The sequence below is a fragment of the Elephas maximus genome, chromosome 3 (assembly GCF_024166365.1).
Source record: "Elephas maximus indicus isolate mEleMax1 chromosome 3, mEleMax1 primary haplotype, whole genome shotgun sequence".
NCBI classification, from domain to species: domain Eukaryota; kingdom Metazoa; phylum Chordata; class Mammalia; order Proboscidea; family Elephantidae; genus Elephas; species Elephas maximus.
The window spans coordinates 204226893-204245783 of NC_064821.1; the positions used below are offsets into that span (position 1 = coordinate 204226893).

Sequence of the window (18891 nt, forward strand, 5' to 3'; positions counted from 1 at the left end):
CTAAAATTCCTCCTTTCCTTACCCACGGGTTTTCTCCACCATCTAAATTCTCAGAGCATTCACAGTATCATTCATTTGATAATTAATCATGCACTCATAATTTTGGTGAATATTGTATTGGCTTGTTTGTTTCTCTCCGGTGTTATTATTTAACTCTGCATTTTTCTGACTTTCAGCCTGAACTAATGTGGCTGCTCCTTGAACACAGGAAGAGTACCTTATTTTCATTTTCGTCACCCTGGAGAAATGGGTTTTATTATGTAGTCTCCAAAGTCCTGGGGCTTGGGAGGGGTGGCCTAAGAGAGGCAAGATGGGCAGAGCTCCAGGTGTCTGTTCCTAATTCAAGTAGATCAACTCCAAGTTCACCTAGTCTTTATTTTGTGGTTCACTGTCCTTGATTTTTTTTTTTTTTTTTGAGTGAAAACAGACATTTTTATTGGCTGAGCAAGGAGAGAAAATACAGTTGATAGGTGATGTTCCTGTAAGCCACCGGTCTCAGGTTCACTTGTCCTGAGGGCAGTTTCCTCCAAGATGGCTGTACTCAGCATCATCCTGATTTCTGAGGAGCAATAGACCTGGTCATTCCTCAACAGAGCTTGACTGTCAGCAGCCCCAGAAAGCCTTCCAGTCTCATGTTCAGCAAAGCAGTAGACCCCCAAAGTGAGGAGCAGAGTGGCAATGATGTCAGTGATGATGATACCATCAAGGGTGGCTGAGTCCAGCTCCACACAGTTCTGACACATTTGATAGTATACTTCGATAGTTGGGCTGGCTTTATCCTCTGTCTCATGACACTGATACAGTCTTCGTGGGTCCAGGGTGCATTTTCCCAAGTCCAGACTTTTATTGTCTGAGAACAGTTTTCCCTTTGTTCCCTCTATCCATGTGATGTTGCCATCAGGATGCAAAATCACTTTATCCTTAGGTTCTTCCACAGATATCTCGGAGGGCCTTACTGTGGAGACTGGGTGGTGCAGTTAATGTACTCGGCTGCTAACCAAAAGATTGGCAGTTCGAATCCACACAGGGGTGCCTCAGAAGAAAGGCTTGGTGATCTACTTCCAAAACTTCAGCCATTGAAAACTCCGTGGAGCACAGTTCTGTTCTGACACACATGGGGTCATCATGTGTAGGAATCCATTCAGCAGAACTGGTTTGGATTTTTTTGGTGGGTTCTGAGCCTGCCACGTAATTTTTTTTTTTTTTTTTGTGGTTGGGAGGGTAGAAGCCTTTTTTTTTTAATTGTTATTATGCTTTAAGTGAAAGTTTACAAATCAAGTCAGTCTCTCATACAAAAATTTATATATACCTTGCTATGTACTCCTAGTTTTCTCTCCCTAATGAGACAGCACACTCCTTCTCTCCACCCTGTATTTACATGTCCATTTGGCCAGCTTCTGACCCCCTCTACCTTCTCATCTCTCCTCCAGACAGGGGCTGTCCACATAGTCTCATGTGTCTACCTGATCCAAGAAGCTCACTCCTCACCAGTATCATTTTCTATCCTATAGTCCAACCCAATACCTGTCTGAAGAGTAGGCTTTGGAAATGGTCCTTGTCCTGGGCTAACAGAAGGTCTGGGGACCATGACCACTGGGGTCCTTCCAGTCTCAGTCAGATCATTAAGTCTGGTCTTCTGCATCCCCCTGTTCTCCTGCTCTCTCAGGGGCTCTCTGTTGTGTTCCCTGTCAGGGTAGTCATTGATTGTAGCTGGGCACCATCTAGTTCTTCTGGTCTCAGGATGATGTAGTCTCTGGTTTATGTGACCCTTTCTGTCTCCTGGGCTCATAATTACCTTGTGTCCTTGGCATTCTTCATTCTTCTTTGCTCCAGATGGGTTGAGACCAGTTGATGCATCTTAGATGGCTGCTTGCCAGCATTTAAGACCCCAGATCCCACTCTCCAAAGTGGGATGCAGAATGTTTACTTAATGGATTTTATTATGCCAATTGACCTAGATGTTCCCTGAAACCATGGTCCCCAAACCCCCACCCCCTGCTACGCTGGCCTTCGAAGAGTTCAGTTTATTCAGGAAACTTCTTTGCTTTTGGTTTAGTCCAGTTGTGTTGGTCTCTCCTGAATTGTATATTGTCTTCCCCTTCACCTAAAATATTTCTTGTCTACTGTCTAATTAGTGAATACCCCTCTCCCTCCCTCCCTCCCTCCCTCCCTCCCCACTCTCTTAACCATCAATGAATATTTTCTTCTCTGTTTAAACTATTTCTTGAGTTCTTTTAATAGTGGTCTCATACAAAATTTGTCCTTTTGCAACTGACTGATCTGCCTTCCAGATTCCTCCATGTTACTAAATCTGTCACGGATTCATCATTGTTCTTTGTCACTGCATAGTATGTCCCTGAATATTCTCAACCACTTAACCAGTTGCCGTCGAGTCAATTCTGACTCATAGCAAAACCATGTGTGTCAGAGTAGAACTGAGCTCCACAGAGTTTTCAGTTGCTGACTTTTCAGAAGTATATCACCAGGCCTTTCTTCCAAGGTGCTTCTGGGTAGACTCAAACCTCCAACCTTTCAGTTAACAGCCAAGCGCCTTTACAGTTTGCACCACCCAGGGACTCCCTTGAAAGACATAGCTTTGTGCTTCTCTTTTCCTTGGCGCTTTTACTTAGCACTAACCTCTGCAAAAACAACAGGGAGCAGAATAACATTGGCAATAACCCTGGATTAGGCATAATGAGATGTGAGTTCTGACCCAAATTCTACTGATAAACACTTGCATAATTATATACTGTAACTCAGCCCCTCAAAACCTCTGGTTTTTAGTTGGGAAATAAAGGATCTGGATTGGATTATCTTGAGGCTCTCTGCCCTCACTTCTCTACCCACACCCATCTACCAAAGCTGTGAATACAAAAAATGCTCAATAAATACCCAAAAGAACAAATCCTGCTAACGCTTGGCATAGTCATTTGACTTTTGAACTATATATACATGTATATGACATCTGCTTTGTTTTGGAGTTCTAGTTTCTGGTGAAAACAACCTATCTTTAATAATTCATGTTACACCAGGCCAGGAAATAAGGAAAACAAAGCATTCAAAGTACTCATCTTCAATTTTTCATAAATAATAGCTAGTTATCAAGGGAAGGAGCGATGGCCCCCACTCAGGTTCTTTCTATCTGGGCTGAGCCAGGAGGAATGCCAACCAGATCAGTAATAACAATCTCCTGAGTATGGAGAAATGAAGGCTGTTCAATTTTGTATTCCACTCATTTCTATTTTAGAAGAAAACAGTTGACACTGCCTCATTGAAAAGAAAATGCACTCAGATTTCATCATCAAATAGCATTTATTATTAATCCCCTGAGGGTACATGGGGCTGTGCTAAGCATGCCAATTTGTCTGCCACCTGCTAGTGGCATTTTTGTGTGTCAGAACCTGGTCTCCTTGCTGTTGATGCTGGAGGTGAGAAAGGGCAGTGACAAAAAGATTAAAGTGATGAAAAATAGACTTTGGAGGAAAGGTCACAAGAATTTCAAAAGGTTAGCCAGAGAGGGAAGGCAAAAGGGTTGCTTGGTTACTGTTTTCAAGCTTACGGATAGTTTTAGATGGTACATTATCTATGAGCAGGTAGCCTCTAAGGCTGCAGAATATCAAACTAGAGGGAATGCATTTAGATTAAGTGGGGAAATGTTGATCTGGCAAAAGAAATGGGCTACTTACAGAGACCAGGGAAATTCTATCCCTGGAGACATTTAAGGAAAGAATGAAGATTCATGTCTCCTGAGCGGAGGGACATGATGGATCCAGCCTGTTCGAAGGCAGGGACCATGCGCTCTTAGGTCATGATTTTACAATTATCCTTAAGTAATTGCCTTGATTTCCAAATTCTAGGATCTCTGTTGTGGAGACATCACTCTGGCAGGGTAAAATCAGGAAAGATTCACAGAGAGATAGATGTTGGAACTGAGCACTGAGTGAGATTTTGACAAGTGGAAATATCAGAAAAGGTAGTTTAGGCAATGGAACAAAGGCATGGAGACATTAAGTACATGAGATAAGTGATAACTAGGCCTCATAATTATCAATTCAGACTTTGGGATTAAAAAGTCTATGACTGAATCCCAGCTTTACCACTAAGTAGTCACATGTTGTTGACCTCTGAGCCTCAATTTCCTCATCTCTATTATGAGAAAAAGATAAAAATATTTACTTTCACAGAGCTCGTGTCAGGATTAAATGAGACATAAGTAAAAGGTATGAAACCCTTGGGAAGCCCAAACAGTTGACAGCTCAGTTGCTAACCAAAAGGCTAGAGGTTCAAGTACCCCCAGAGATACCTCAGAAGAAAGAATCATACATCTAATTCCAAAAAAATCAGCCATTGAAAACCCTGTGGCATACAGTTCCACTCTGACACACGCGGGGTCACTATGATTTAGAATCAACTCAACCGCAATTGGTTTGATTTGTTTGCTTTTTTTTTTTTCTATGAAAGGTATAGCAGAGTGTCTGGCACACAGTAGGCCCAACAAATAGCATAGCAATAATGCTAATGGCAGTAATTATTATACTATAAAAGGAGAGTAATTCAATTTAACTGGAAATTTGTAAAAGAATAATGGGAAGATAAGACGAATGCAGAATCTGACACACTTCCATACATTCCTTGTGCCTTACAATGAATTTTTCCTATTTCTCTGCATCAACCCAAAAGCCTAACTTCCCATGAATCCCCCACACAGTTCCCCATCCTCTGCTCTCAGCCTTCTCTGAGCACACCTATGTTACAGAGAGCTTAGCACAGAGAACTATGGGTATTCTATGTGTCCTGCTACCTTGTATACTGCCAACTCCCCAAAGACAGGCATGAGTCTTGCTGAACTTCATAGTCCCATGTCCTAGCATGATGCACAGGACAGCTCAAGTGCTCAGGAAATGTCACGTGTATGGTCTTGCTCTTTGTTCCCAGCTGCCTTTGTTGGTTCCTTAACATAAGGAGGCAAAAGAAGCTTTCGTGGTTCTACTTCCGGCAGAAATGCTCAGGAGGCCTGGCAAGAGGGATGTCAATCCCAGGGCTGGGCTGGCAACTGCTTGCCATGAACCCCTATGCTCCTGGTGTCCTTGGCACTCATAGCAGCATTGGGCTCATGGAGGTACAACTGGATACTAAGCCAGTAGCTTAGTTTTGAATTCTAAATGGGAAAAGTGACCCATGGAATGAAGTGATTCACTCTGTCTTTTCAGTGCCACCCCATTCCCTCGGATGGGTTAGTGCCAAACTCAGTTTGTCAATTTAGTGCTTCACCTAGTGAGCCTAGCTGATGGTCTGTTCTAATAACATAAGAGACCCCACCTAAAATAACAGGTTTTTCTACCATTTCAGAAATTTGATTCAAATATACCTAAGACATACTGAAAGAACCTTAGACTGAGACAATCTGGGTTTGGATTTGTTCTACCTTATATTCACTATATTAACTATCTGGACACAGTAAATGTTTTATATACACACACACACGAGTAAGTGTATGTATGTATATATATACTAATACATATTTATAGTGTTTGATATATATATAACCGAGTGCCATCGAGTCGATTCCATATACATATATGGAAGACTGTGAGAGCCAGAACCCAACAGGACTGCCTTGTTTTTCCAGGTCTCACAAGCTTTCCACTTTTGACAAGGCGCAGCTTACTACTTTTCTATTGCTCCCTATTAATGGAAAATATTCCCGTTTTCCTTCTCTGACAGGTTTCTGCCTTACACAATTTCCATGTTTCACAGGTTTTACTGTATAATCTCTCTGTATTCTCATTTACAGTAAAATGTAAATAATGATGTGTACTTTATGGGGCTGTCGTGAAGATAAAGGTATTTGTTTATCTGTTGCCTCACTCATCGATTCATTCATCCATTCATTTTCTATCTGACTCCAAATAGAAAAGAAGCAATCTATGGATGGATAGTTTGGAAACTGTAAGATGTAAATAGAAGGTGTTATATTATCCCCAAGAGTCTTGAAGTTGCTATTATAAAAATAATTATTGCCCATTTTTATTAATATAGCCTCAAGGAAGTGAGATTGTCAAAAATCCAATATTAAATAAGCAAGTAGCTCACTGAACCATGCTGATAGGGCATAATTCCCCATCCTCACATAATTTAAAAGTGAACTACATCTTAAAAGAATGAATACATAAATTACTTTATCTGTTATGATTTTCTTGTCCTCTTCGAATACTGTGAAGGATCTCAAATTTTCACAGGCCTTTTCTCATACAGTAATCAACAATTGTCACTTTCTTGGGGGCAATGATGATCCTGGCACAACTGTTTCTTAACCACCTGAACTTTATCCAGAAATAAAATGGGGGAAAGCATCTGAAAAAAGGCTTTGAGAGGCAGATACAAGTCCCTTAGCAAAACGGAATGTGAACTGGTAAGATTCAAGAGCAATTACTTCCAACCACTGGAAAATTAATATTAGTCAACATAGTATGGTTTACCTGAGGCTTTCTCTCCACCACCTAAGCACCCACGAACACACATGCACAAACACACACACACAATAGAGTGCAGACTAATTTAGTGAAAAGGTGATAGCACATGGAATAAAGGGGGAAAATTACATCCCTTCATTTCTATTTGTGAGCAAAGTGATCTTAGGTAAGTCATTTAACCCTGATATTCAGTTTCCTGTAAACTGTAAGTTATATAAAATGAATATTATAATACCCACCTTGCCCACAAGGCCTGTGGTGAAAATCAAATGAATTCACATGTGTAAAAAATCTCGGAATTTTCACATTTCTGTCCTTATATGTGTATACCTGCACAATTGCTACTTTGACATTCAAATCTATGCTATATGCAAATATGTTTTGCAATCACTGGTAGAGAGTCTTACCAGAAAGATGTTTTGGGTTGTTTGTAAAAAGTATGATTGAGGACATCTATAATAAAACAACCCCAACAATCTGCAGAAGAACTTCTAGAACTTGACAGTGACAGTCAAACTTATTCTCAGCCCCAATGAAGACTTGTCTTTGGACACTTTTTGCAGTTGGCAATTCTACTTATCAAAGTAACTAAACTGGAATCCCAGCCAAATTAAAACTGGAAATCACCTCTCTGAGAAATGTGAATATTACACTCTGATTCCCCATCCAGTGCATTTGCCCTACTCAAACATGGGTATTTAGAAAGTCCTTCTATTTTTTGTCTTCTTTTCTACTGCTAAATAATTTATTTGGAGTATCAAATGAAAAATGATGTGATATATATATGTGTGTGTGTACGTATGTGTGTGTGTATTTATAGCCTTGTTGTTGTTGTGTGCCATCCAGTCATTTCTGACTCATAGCGACCCTATAGGACACAGTAGAACTGCCCCATATGGTTTCCCAGGAGCGGCTGGTGGATTTGAACTGCTGACTTTTTTTGGTTAGTAGGTTGAGCTTTTAACTGCTGCCCCACCAAGGCTCCTATTTATAGGCTTAGGGGGAGGAAAAAATAAGTTCTTCCCCCTAAGCCTATAAAACCTCAGAATGGTGTTTCAAGATTCTACCTACGTTTTCCCACAATAAGCCGGGTACCTTTACAGTCTACGTTCTCAGAGACTATTGGAGGTAAGGGGACAGACTTTCCATGTGCATCGGATACAGAGCACAGGGACCTAAATTTGTCCTATGCAGTTTTGGAGCGAACCTTGTAGGCTTCTACTCTTGTAGAGGGCTGAGGAGAAGTGGTAACAACAGTTAGGCAGAATGTAACAAATTGGGGTTAGAGACCAGGCTGGGGCTGAGGACCACGGAACCTCCCGGCACTCCTGCCATTTTATTGTGGAAGTGTTGGCAGGGTTCCTGCCTTGTGCCCAGATTGGGGAGGGAAGGAGAAAGAGCTCTGCTTTTAGGGTTGGGGATTTAAGAGTCATGGACTGCAGAACTCAGATTAATTTCTCACCGGCTCAGTAGATCTTAGGCTGCAGGACTGGGACATTGAAAGTAACATGCTGTGTCTGGCTTCTACACCAAATGCAGAAAAAAATAAAATAAAACCCTCTGTTATCAAGAAATCGCTTTCTCAATGGTATTCCTCTAATGATCACATATTGTTTCCCAGAAAGTGCTCCTAAATTATTTAGGAGGAACAGCCTGTCACCCCGTTCGTTAAGATTTCCCTGTGCATCTCCAATTCCTGAGGTGCACTTCATTTCCTCCTTTTGGCTTTGGGAGGAAAACCCCGCCGCAAAGGCCTTTTGGTTCACCTGTTTGTTCGAAAGGGTTGCTTTTTTGGTTTTGTGAAGACAGAATGGGGAGGATTGTTTCCTAAAGTGAAATTATAAATGAGAGACATCTACTCCTTCCCCTACCCAGGGTATGAGCTGTTATCATGATACGATCCGTGATAGCAGAACGCAAGAATAAAGAAAACATTTCATAATAATTAGTTGTGGACTTTTTTTTTTCTCTTTTTTTGGTAGTGAAATAATGCTCTGGCCTTTCATTCAGAGTAATAGCCTGCAGGTGAATAAGAAGAATAGCAAAAAATACGGAGGGGTAACATTTCAGAGAGCAAGAATAGTGACGCTGGGAATGGAACGTGGGGGAGAATCATGGGTCAAGAATATGGGGGAAAACCAAAGAAAGAAAGGAATAGACTGGAGGGGAAAAGGCAACTACCTGAAGGTGAAGGAGGGGGTAAGCAGAGGGGCAAACAGGGAAGAAATCGCAGGTAAAAATAAAACAGAAAAAGCCCAGGTGGAATTCATGCAAACTGTTCTCATCAACACTGCTACTCCCTCCTGTCACAGCAACTGTCAAACAGGCTCCGCTCGTAATGAAAGGAAAAATATTTTATTCAGATTTATTAATTTGAAAATGAAGCCCGCCTGTCGAGAGGGGGACAGTTCTTCTCAATCTGTCATCGTTGAACCACACGCTCCTGACACCGGGATTCATTTGTCTTGTCGGCTCTGACAGTTGGATTCTCCCAGAGCTCTTCCTAGTGGATCGCCCTGGGATTTTAAACCGGATGAAACACATTCCGACAAGGAGCAGCCTCTTTATTAATGCAAATTACATGAGGAGGAGAGGAAAAAAAGAGAGAAGAGAGACGCCAGCAGCCGCTGTGGTGTTCTTATCCCTGTATCAGTCATTTGTTATTTACATTTATACACATTTTTCAGTTTTAATAAAAGGAGACCCGGATTTCCAGTGACATTTATGGACAGTTTGTTTCAAAAAAAATGATGCCATCACCATAATTGTATGCAAAAAAAAAAACCGGAGCTGCGTTCCCCTCGGTTGTGCGCGCCGCACCCGGGGAGCCGGGGCCGCGCCTCCTTGGCGCACGCGGGTCCGGGCGCAGCCGCCTGCTCCGAGGGTCGCTCCGGGGCCGCTCCGCCCGCCGCGCGCAGTCCGCGGCCCAGTCCCGCGGGGCCTCCCTGAGCCGACGCTCCTCCGGGCACCTCTGCCCTCGTCGGGGGCTGCGCAGGGCCCGGGCTTCCCACCCCGCAGCTGCACAGGGCGGCCGGGATCAGTCGCTGCCCCTGCATCTTGACCCCTTTGTTTCCAATCCAAATGCCAGAATTGAGTCGCGAACAAGTGCGGGGATTTTCAGAAAGATCCAGGGCGCATTTAGCCATTAGGCACAGCGCCTAGGGCCCACGCTGCTTGGAGGAGCCCACGACCACATTTTCATTCCATTTTTTTTTTTTTAATCAGAAAAGATTATAATGAATGTATAATAAGGAGGCCAACCTGGATTATATTTGTCTTTATGCCAGTGCAGTCGTAAAAGATAATTTGTAATGCTTTTTAATGGAGGAAGGGCCCTACAAAAAAAAAAAAAAAAAGATTTTTTTTTTTTGTTCACGAAAGTCTGAATGCAGCCCAGGATAGGCCGTTTAGGTGATTTACTCTCTGGGAGGATTTGAAATAGAAATCCAAGTTATGTTTCTGGTTGAAGGAAGTTTTTCTGGAAAGTAGGCAAGTGGTTACCACTTTTTCCAATTGTTCCCAACATCCGCCACAGAGCCTTGGGGGGGCAATGGTTAAGTGCTCTAGTTAAGCACTGGCTGCTAACTGAACCCACCCAGAGGGTCTGTGGAGAAAAGAGGTGGAGATATGCTCCGGTAAAGATTACAGTCTAGAAAACCCTATGGGGAAGTTCTACCCTGTCACATGGGTCACTACGAGTCAACTCCCAGGCACTTAACAACAGTGGCAGCATCCTCCAGAGACAGCAATGGTTGCCTTATCTCAGGGCAAAATGGGAGCAAAAGGGCCTTGCTCTGGAATACTGAAGTGCCAGATTCTGATTCCGTTCCATTAGCTGGTAGTGATATAGCCCTGGATGTGTCACCTCCAAAGCTTGGTTACTGCCACAGGAGAAGGTAGTTGGACTAGGAGATTGCTTAGGTACCTTTCAGCTGTACCACTGAACAGTTCCCAGATTCCTCCTGGAATGACTGAGGCCAGAGTGTGATTTCCTGATGCAGTAACAAAGGGCTTGAGTTACAATCTTCTACACTATCTGTCTACAATTCTCAATGGTACAGTGGGAATAGCACAGTCAAGGGTTTGCAGACCTGGATGGTGTGAGCTATTTACATTGGACTACTAATCTAAAGGGTGGCAGGTCAAAGCCACCCATTGGCTCTGTGGAAGAAAGGCCTGGTGATCTGCTTCCATAAAGATTATAGGCCAGAATACCCTATGGAGCAGTTCTCTAATACATGTTGCCATGAGTTGGAATCCACTGGAAGGCAACAGGTTTGAGGTGTTCGTTTGGTTTGGTTTGGTTTGGTGGTTTGGTTGTCTGGCTATCTGTCTGTCTGGCTGGCTGGCCGGCTGGCCGGCCGGCCGGTCAGTCGGTCGGCCGGTCAGCCAGTTGGTCGGTCGGCTGGTTGGTCGGTAGGTCGGTCGGTCGGTTTGGTTGCTTGGTTTGGTTGGTTAATTGGTTGGTTCCGTAGTGGAGAAATGCCCAGACTTGTAACCTTGGTCAAATTGTAGTAACTCCTTGGAGTCTCTGTCCGTGATTTCAAAGCGTGGTCCCCAGACCCTCAGCAGTAGCATCACCTGTGAACTTGTTAGAAATGAAAATTCTCCCAACCAGGCCTCCTGAATCAGAAACTCAGGCTGGGATGTGGCTGGGAATCTGTGTTTTGACAAGGATATTCTGATGCAGCTGAAGTTTGAGAACCTTTGGGCTAGATGCTCCTACTTGTTATTCCAACTATGGTGTTGTTTCTTCATAGTGACAGTATTTAAAATAGATCCATGCTTTAGGAATAAACTGCATAGATAAGCTCTGCTTTGCTAGTTCTGTGGGTTATAATTTTTCCCTCCTTTATATTTAAGATCATTATTTACACAGCCTTGGGGAGAAGAGGAAACCCTGGTGGGATAATCAGCTGCTAACCAAAAGGTCGGCGGTTTGAATCCACCAGGTGCTCCTGGGAAACCCTATGGGGCAGTTCTACTCTGTCCTATAGGGTCGTTATGAGTCAGAATTGACTCAACAGCAACCGGTTTGGTTTTGGGTTTTTGGGGGGGAGAAGAGGTTGGAAGGTAGTATTAAACTTGGCCAAGCTTGCCTAGTGCCCTTATTTCTCTAAATACTTGCATATAGCACAGGCTCTTTAACTCGAGATCACCATCTAAACATGAAGCATTTTTATTCATGCACAAGAGTCTTAAAGCAGGTGCCTCCCTTCATTCTCCCTAAAAATTGTCTTTCCAATTAAATGAAAGGAGAGACAAGACAAATAACCAAAAAGGCGATGAGAGGTTCGGTGATGTGTAAGGATACAATTAATGGAAAAAAAAAGCAGGGGAAAATTGCCTTCTGCCTAGTAAAGCAACACAAAAGACTACACCTAGCCAACAACTACGTGTAAAACAAATGCCTGGGCCAGTGCACATTCAGCATCAGGGTATATGTGTTTGTTTAATGATGTCTCCACGGTCTATAGAATTAATATTTAATAGCACTTGTCAGCAAGATTCTATACCAGGGTTTGTTCTGCCTTTTTTTAATGCTTGTTAGTGGTTGTGTCTTCCTGGGTTGTTTTCTTTAATAATATTAGAATTACTCCACATCGGCAGCAATGTTTGTCTGTCTTTCTACTTGCAACTTTGCATCATTTGGCAGGATGGAGGAAATAAGGAAATGAGCAAGAGAATTAAAAAGACCTTCCTTAGTCTTGTTCTCTCCTCAGGGAGAAAACAAGGCTTTTAGTTTGTTTGTTGTGCTGTTGTCGTCTGCTGGTGTGTTGATTACAACTTATAGTGACCCTTTAGGGCAGAGTAGAGCTGCCTCATAGGGTTTTCTAGGCTGTAATCTTTACAGGAGCAGATCACCAGGTCTCTTCTCCTGCAGAGGCGCCAGTGGGTTCCAAGTGCTAACCTTTTGGTTAGCAGCCAAACACTCACCCATTGCACCACCAGACCTCCCTGACCTATCATATATTATACACTAAAAAATGTTCATTTTTCATTGTTATTGTTATCATAACCACCATTAGCCTAAAAACTGGCTCTTACGAGGCAGATGGCCAGGTTACATATACTCCAAAGGTGTATTTCGTTTTGACTTTCTACTTTCAAAGTGAGTTGACTTGGTTCTAAATGGAATATTACGTTGTGATGTTAAAGAAAACACAGCTGGCGGATTACATAATCCCCTGGCGATAGTTGGGAATGCTTGGAAATGCTCTTTTCTAGGATATCATATACTGGAAAGTACTTTAGACCCAAAGTCAGCAATCCTGAATCTGTAATAAGCTAACCAGGGGCAAGTCATTTTAATTCTCTTTTTAACATGCTTTATTCTTCACGGCATCTGTTACTGCCTGAAATTGTAGATACTGTCTTACTTGCTTGCTAAGTTCATGTTTGTTTACACAGTTGTTATTCTCTCCCACTGGAATGTAACTTTGCAAGAGCAAGGACCTTGTCTGTTTGTTCAATAAACTCTCCAAGTGTTTCCCTCTTCTCAGTGCTTAGTACACTGTCAGGCAGATAGTAAAACCTTGGTAGGTACTATATGAACGAATGAATGTTTTCATGTGGGTTAATGGCACAGGCATAAGGAGAAAAATGAGGGCTTTGGACCTAGGCCAACCTGGTTTGGAACTTCAGCTCCACCAGCCTTGTGACCTTGGAGGAGATAACAACGCCTACCTTGGAGGGCTGTTGTAAGGAGAAAGACAAAGTCTACCAGTAACCCATTGCTGAGGATTTTATTCTGAAGCAAGGTGACCCCATGTGGGTCAGAGTAGAACTGTGCTATAGAGGGTTTTCACTGGCTGGTTTTTCAAAGGTTGATCGCGAGGACTTTGTTCCGAGGCACCTCTGGGTAGACTCAAAATTCCAACTTTTCAGTTAGCAGCTGAGTGTGTTAACCATTTGTCACACCCAGGCACTCCGAAGACAAAGGCTAGAAAGGGTTTATCACCACACCTAGTGCATAGCAGGTGCTCGATAAATGTTAACTGTTGTCATGGGGTTGCCATGAGTTGGAATCGACTTGACAGCAATGGGATTGTTTTTTGTTTTTTCATAATTATGCTCTCAAATAAGTTGTCTACTTTAAAAGCACCAGTCAGGTCTTATACTTTTTTGTATCTTTTGTAATCCCCGGGAAAGAGTAGACAAATAGTAAGGGCTTAATAAATATGTGCTTGGATGTTTGTTTGACTGATCGATTAATTGATAAATTCAAGTTCTGAGCACAGTGAGAAAAGTTCCTTATATAAACAACCCAAATCCACAAATACTTATCAAGCTACCACTATGTTCAAGGAATTGTGCTGTTGGTTGTGTTAGCCAGACACTCAATAAAGAATTAAAAACAAAAAAGCCCTAAAGCTTTAAGAAATGAAAATGCTATTTGTTGAGCCCATCCATACACTGAAAGCTTGGCTCCAGAGTGTGCAGCTTCTATAGAAATTCAAGTTGAGGGTCATACTGAGGAATTTACCAAACCACTGGTAGTCTTAGCAACTGTCAGAAAATAAATGTGTCTTCCGCTCCATTCCTATGTATAATTTGCACATACTGATTATTTATCTGCTAAAGACTGCCTGCATTCTGTCTTTTCCTCAGTCCCACCACATTCCTTATACCTCAGCCTAGACCTTTTCTATCCTCTCCAGGCTTAACTGGAATCTGTTTTTAAAAAAAAAAAAAGAAAGAAATGAGTTTCCCAGGAAATCTACGTAAGCATTTTCTCCAGAGAGAGTACCCCACTGAGAGCTACACAGACCTTGGCCATTGTTTTGTTAAACAGTCACAATAACTTAAAATGTGATGACAGCGGCTGATGCCTAACTGCAAGGTGAAGACCAGTCTTGTTGGCGTTGCCTGGCAATCTGTGGGTGACATCTTGGAGAATGTGAAGGATCCAGTGAGTCTGGAGAAGATCATGGCTCCTGAATCAAGGGGACGGAAGAATCGCCAAGGATCCACGGAAGTCTTCACTGATCTTTTTTCAGTTCTTTCAAACAGATTTGATCCTCATCTGTGAGAAAGAATTGAAGGACCTGTAAGTGCAAAGGGCTATAAACCAAATCAAATCCTTCTTGAATTTAGTTTTCTGTTAAAAGGAAGCAAATGGTAACTCTTTGAGTTTCACCCAGGACCTACTGAACCAGATGACCCTGATGAATGCTGAAGTATGAACGCCATGCTGTAGATCAATGGCTCTCAGCACTCTTAGCCTGGAATCAGCGGGGGAGTTTTTATGTCATCAGTGCCTAGGCCCTACCCCAAAGAGAGTGGTTCAGTTCATCTGGGACTGGGTGTGGGTATCAGTAGTTTTAAAAGTTCCCCAGGTGATGCTAAAGTACATCCAGAGTCAGGAACCTCTGCAGTAAAGGCCATGTGGCCTTGCCTAACTGGAAAGAAATGTTGCTCAAATTAGTTAGGATCGCCTGCCATAGATCCAAACCACTATTAGGTCCTGAACTTATTCCCTTCCTGAGGAAAGATGGATTTCCTACTCCCTGAGAGAAGTTAATAGAGTTTCACAGACTCCATAGGTCCTCAGACTAGACCTGCCCAATAATCTCTCAAGTTCCAATTTCTCTACAGGCTTTATTCCCATTGCCACGGCCCCCTCTGTGTGGCTTTCATCAGCTGATTGCACAGATTCCATTAGAACTAAGGGCAGGTGCAGCTTGGAATGAAGCAAGAACTCATCTGTGCCTTCACATTCTTACTCCTGATGTTTGCTAGTTTGTATGATTAATTTTATCAATTTTCCTGACCTGCTTTGCCACTGAAATAAATATGACAGCTGCTGTGCTGCCTCAATTCTTCCTCTTGCCAAGTGCGATGCTGAGATGTGTTTTCTTGTTGATCGCAGACTTGGGTAAATATCAAGTAAATAGACCAAACAGGATTCATCCTGGTCATACTGACAAAGCAGGTGTGGAAACGCAAATGCTATAGCAGGATATAAAAAGCAGAAAATCATATTTCCCTTCCTTTGAGTTTCCCAGGACTCACTCAAGAAAACAAACATCATGTGGACATTCCAAGTCCACTTTACTAACTAGGTATTATTTTCCTTCTTTCAGAATAAACAACTTGATAGAGGACAATAGCAAATACTTCGTTTCTGATAAGCTCGTATATTTACATGTCTGGGAGGGGTGAGGTGACAGAGTAAAGAATTTGTGAAAGTGTTTTGCAAACTCTACCCTGCCCCAGAAATGTTAGCTGAAACTTACTACCTATCAGTCGCTGTTAGTCAGCTCCAACTCATGGCAACCCCATGTGTGTCAGAGTAAAACTGTGCTCCATAGGGTGTTCAATGGCTGATTTTTCAAAAGTAGATCTCCAGTCCCCTCTTCTGAGGCACCTCTGGGTGGACTTGAATCTCCAAACTTTTGATTAGCAGCTAAGCATGTTAACTGTTTGCATGACCCAGGGAATCCTAGTACAACCTTATCCTAACCCAGAAGAAGGGAAACCACTTGTATTAAGTGCCTACTATTTGACAGGCACTTTATATCATTTTTTTTTTTTATCATTACCCTACTTAATTTTAAGGAAGATATATTTACCCCCATTTTATGGGGAAAATTGAGGTTTGAAACAGTTAAGTACCTGTCCTTATTCACACTACCAGTGAGTTCAAGACCAGGCGATGTCCTTCAGTCACATTGCACCACACCCCACCGTTCAACAGTGACCAGGCACATGCGGAGCTGCCTCTCCTACTTATAGGTGTGAGCTCAGTTTTAAGTTGGATTATATCAAGGTGGAGTCAGATTTAGCCTCAAAGAAAATGAAATAAACCTACCTTCATTTGGTTTAATATGAGGAAAAATCAAAAGGCACTCTAGGGAAACAGCCCAAGATGGTGGCTTAGACATACTATGCCCCCCTGCTACAGCAAAGACCCAAGAAACCAAGTGAAACAGATATGAATGACAATGCTGGAACCCTGAGCATCAAATGGAAGAATAAAGAATTAGATCTAACACTAACTGGAAGAAGAAACTAAATGAAAACTGCCAAGTGAGGAGAGATACAGAGCAGAGGTGCTCTGCCAGCCAGCCCAACACAGTGTGGCTATCTTGAGAAAAAGCCAGCAGCAATCCTCGTGAGGAGCACAGGAAGGCAACTTCACAGAATTCTCAACAGAATGCAAAGAAACTGTGTAGACATACCCAGAGTGAAGTGGTGAGAAGCACATGAACCAGATCTAAAGAGGATGAAATCTCCAGGAATTCTGGTGTCCACAGAACAGGGAGGGGGCCAGGATCCAGAGACAAGATTACTCACCAGTGGTGGTTCCCGACGATCAGGGTGGGTGGTGCACACGGAGTAATAGATCCATAGAATGTCAGCAGGAGGTCCCCACCTGACCAGTCTCCAGGAAGCTCCCCCTGCTCATGCACTTGGTGAGGACCAGGTCCTGACTGCTGGCTGCAGCCAATAGGAAATACATAGGCACAAACATCTGGTGACCAGAGGAGCACTCTCCTCCTCCCTTTGCCCTCTTGGTTATTTGTGGCATGAACCCCCCCAACCCTGCCACCCAGTCTGCCTGGGCACCATGGTACAAGCCCCCTTCTAAACCACCCAGCTCCATCTGCCAGTCCCCCATCCCACCCACTTGTCAAGTGGCAGTAAGCACTCTTGCCCCACAGGTCACCCGCCACACCCCTCTGCCTGCTATAAAACTAGAATCAATAACAGAAAGAGCAAGGAAAAAAAAATAAATACGTGGAAACTGAGTAACACTTGAAAAACTGCTTGGTCATAGAAGAAATTAAAAACAAAATTAAAAAGTTCTTAGACTCAAATGGGAATGAAGATACAACATACCAAAAGCTCTGGGACACACCAAAAGCAATGCCCAGAGGAAAATTTATAGCAATAAATACAACAACAACAACAACAAAAGGAAGATCCAAAATCGATAACTTAACCCGACAACTAAAACAAGTAGAAATGGAACAGCAAAATAAGTCCACAGTCACCAGAAGAAAGAAAATAATAAAGATCTGAGCAGAAACAAATGAAATACAGAAAAAAAAAAATTGAAAGAAATCAACAAAACTGGTTGGTTCTTCGAGTGGATCAATAAAATGGATGAACCACTGGCCAAATTGACAAAAGAAAAAATTGAGAAGTGGCAAATAACCAAAATAAGGAGTGAAATAGTAGACATTACAGGAGAAGCAACACAGATAAAGAGGATTATTACAGAGTGTTATGAAAAATTATACTCTAACAAATTTGAAAACCTGACAGAAATGGACAAATTGCTAGAAATACAGTATCTACCCAAAAGTAACACAGACAGGAGTAGAAAACCTAAGCAGACTCATAACAAAAGAAAACATTGAACATGTCATTTAAAAAAAACTCTCAACAAAAAAAGCCCCAGCCCTGATGGTTTCACTGGAGAGTACTACCAAACATTCGGAGAACAGTTGACACCATTTCTATTCAAATTAGTCCAGAAAATAAAAAAGGAAAGAATACTCCCTAATTCATTCTATGAAGACAGCATAACCCTGATACAAAAGCCAGGCCAAGATACCACAAAAAAAAAAGAAAGAAAGAAGAATTAAAGAGCAATATCGCTCATAAATATACATCCAAAAATTCTTAACAAAATTCTAGCCAACAGAATACAATAGCTATCAAAAAAATAATACATCGCCACCAAGTGAGATTCATACAAGGGATGTAAGGGTAGTTCAACATGAGAAAATCAATGAACATAATTCCCCACATAAATACAACAAAAGAAATGAATCACATGATCATCTCAATCGATGCAGAAAAGGCGTTTGATAAAATCTACCATGTGTTCCTGATAAAAACTCTCAGCAAAATAGGAATAGAGGGGAAATTTCTCAACAAAATTAAGGGCATACATAAAAAACCAGCAGCCAACATTATTCTTAATGGAGAGAATGGCATTCTCCTTGAGAATGGTAACAAGATGACAAGACAAGGATGCCCACTACCACCACTCTTATTCAATATTGTACAGGAAATCCTAGTCAGAGCAATACAGCAAGAAAGGGAAATAAAAGGCATCCAAATTGGTAAGGAAGAAGTAAAACTGTCCCTAGTCACAGATGACATAATCCTATATGTAGAAAATCCCAGAAATTTCACAAGAAAGTTACTGGAACTAATAGAACAGTTCAGCAAAGTGGCAGGTACAAGATGAACATAGAAAAATCAGTTGAATTCCTCTGTGCTAACAAGGAAAACTCCAAAAAGGAAATCAAGAAAACAATACCATTTACAATAGCCCCCAAAAGAATAAAATATCTAGGAATAACTCTAACCAGGTATGTAAAAGATTTATACAAGGAAAACTACAAAACACTACAGCAAGAAACCTACATAAATGGAAAAACATACCGTGCTCATCAAT

General features: G+C 42.0%; 1 pseudogene; it reads right to left on the reverse strand.

The window, feature by feature from the left end:
- Positions 1-501: 501 nt before the first annotated feature.
- Positions 502-9619, reverse strand: LOC126071533 (T-cell surface glycoprotein CD3 delta chain-like; annotated as a pseudogene).
- Between the last annotated feature and the right edge of the window lie 9272 nt (positions 9620-18891).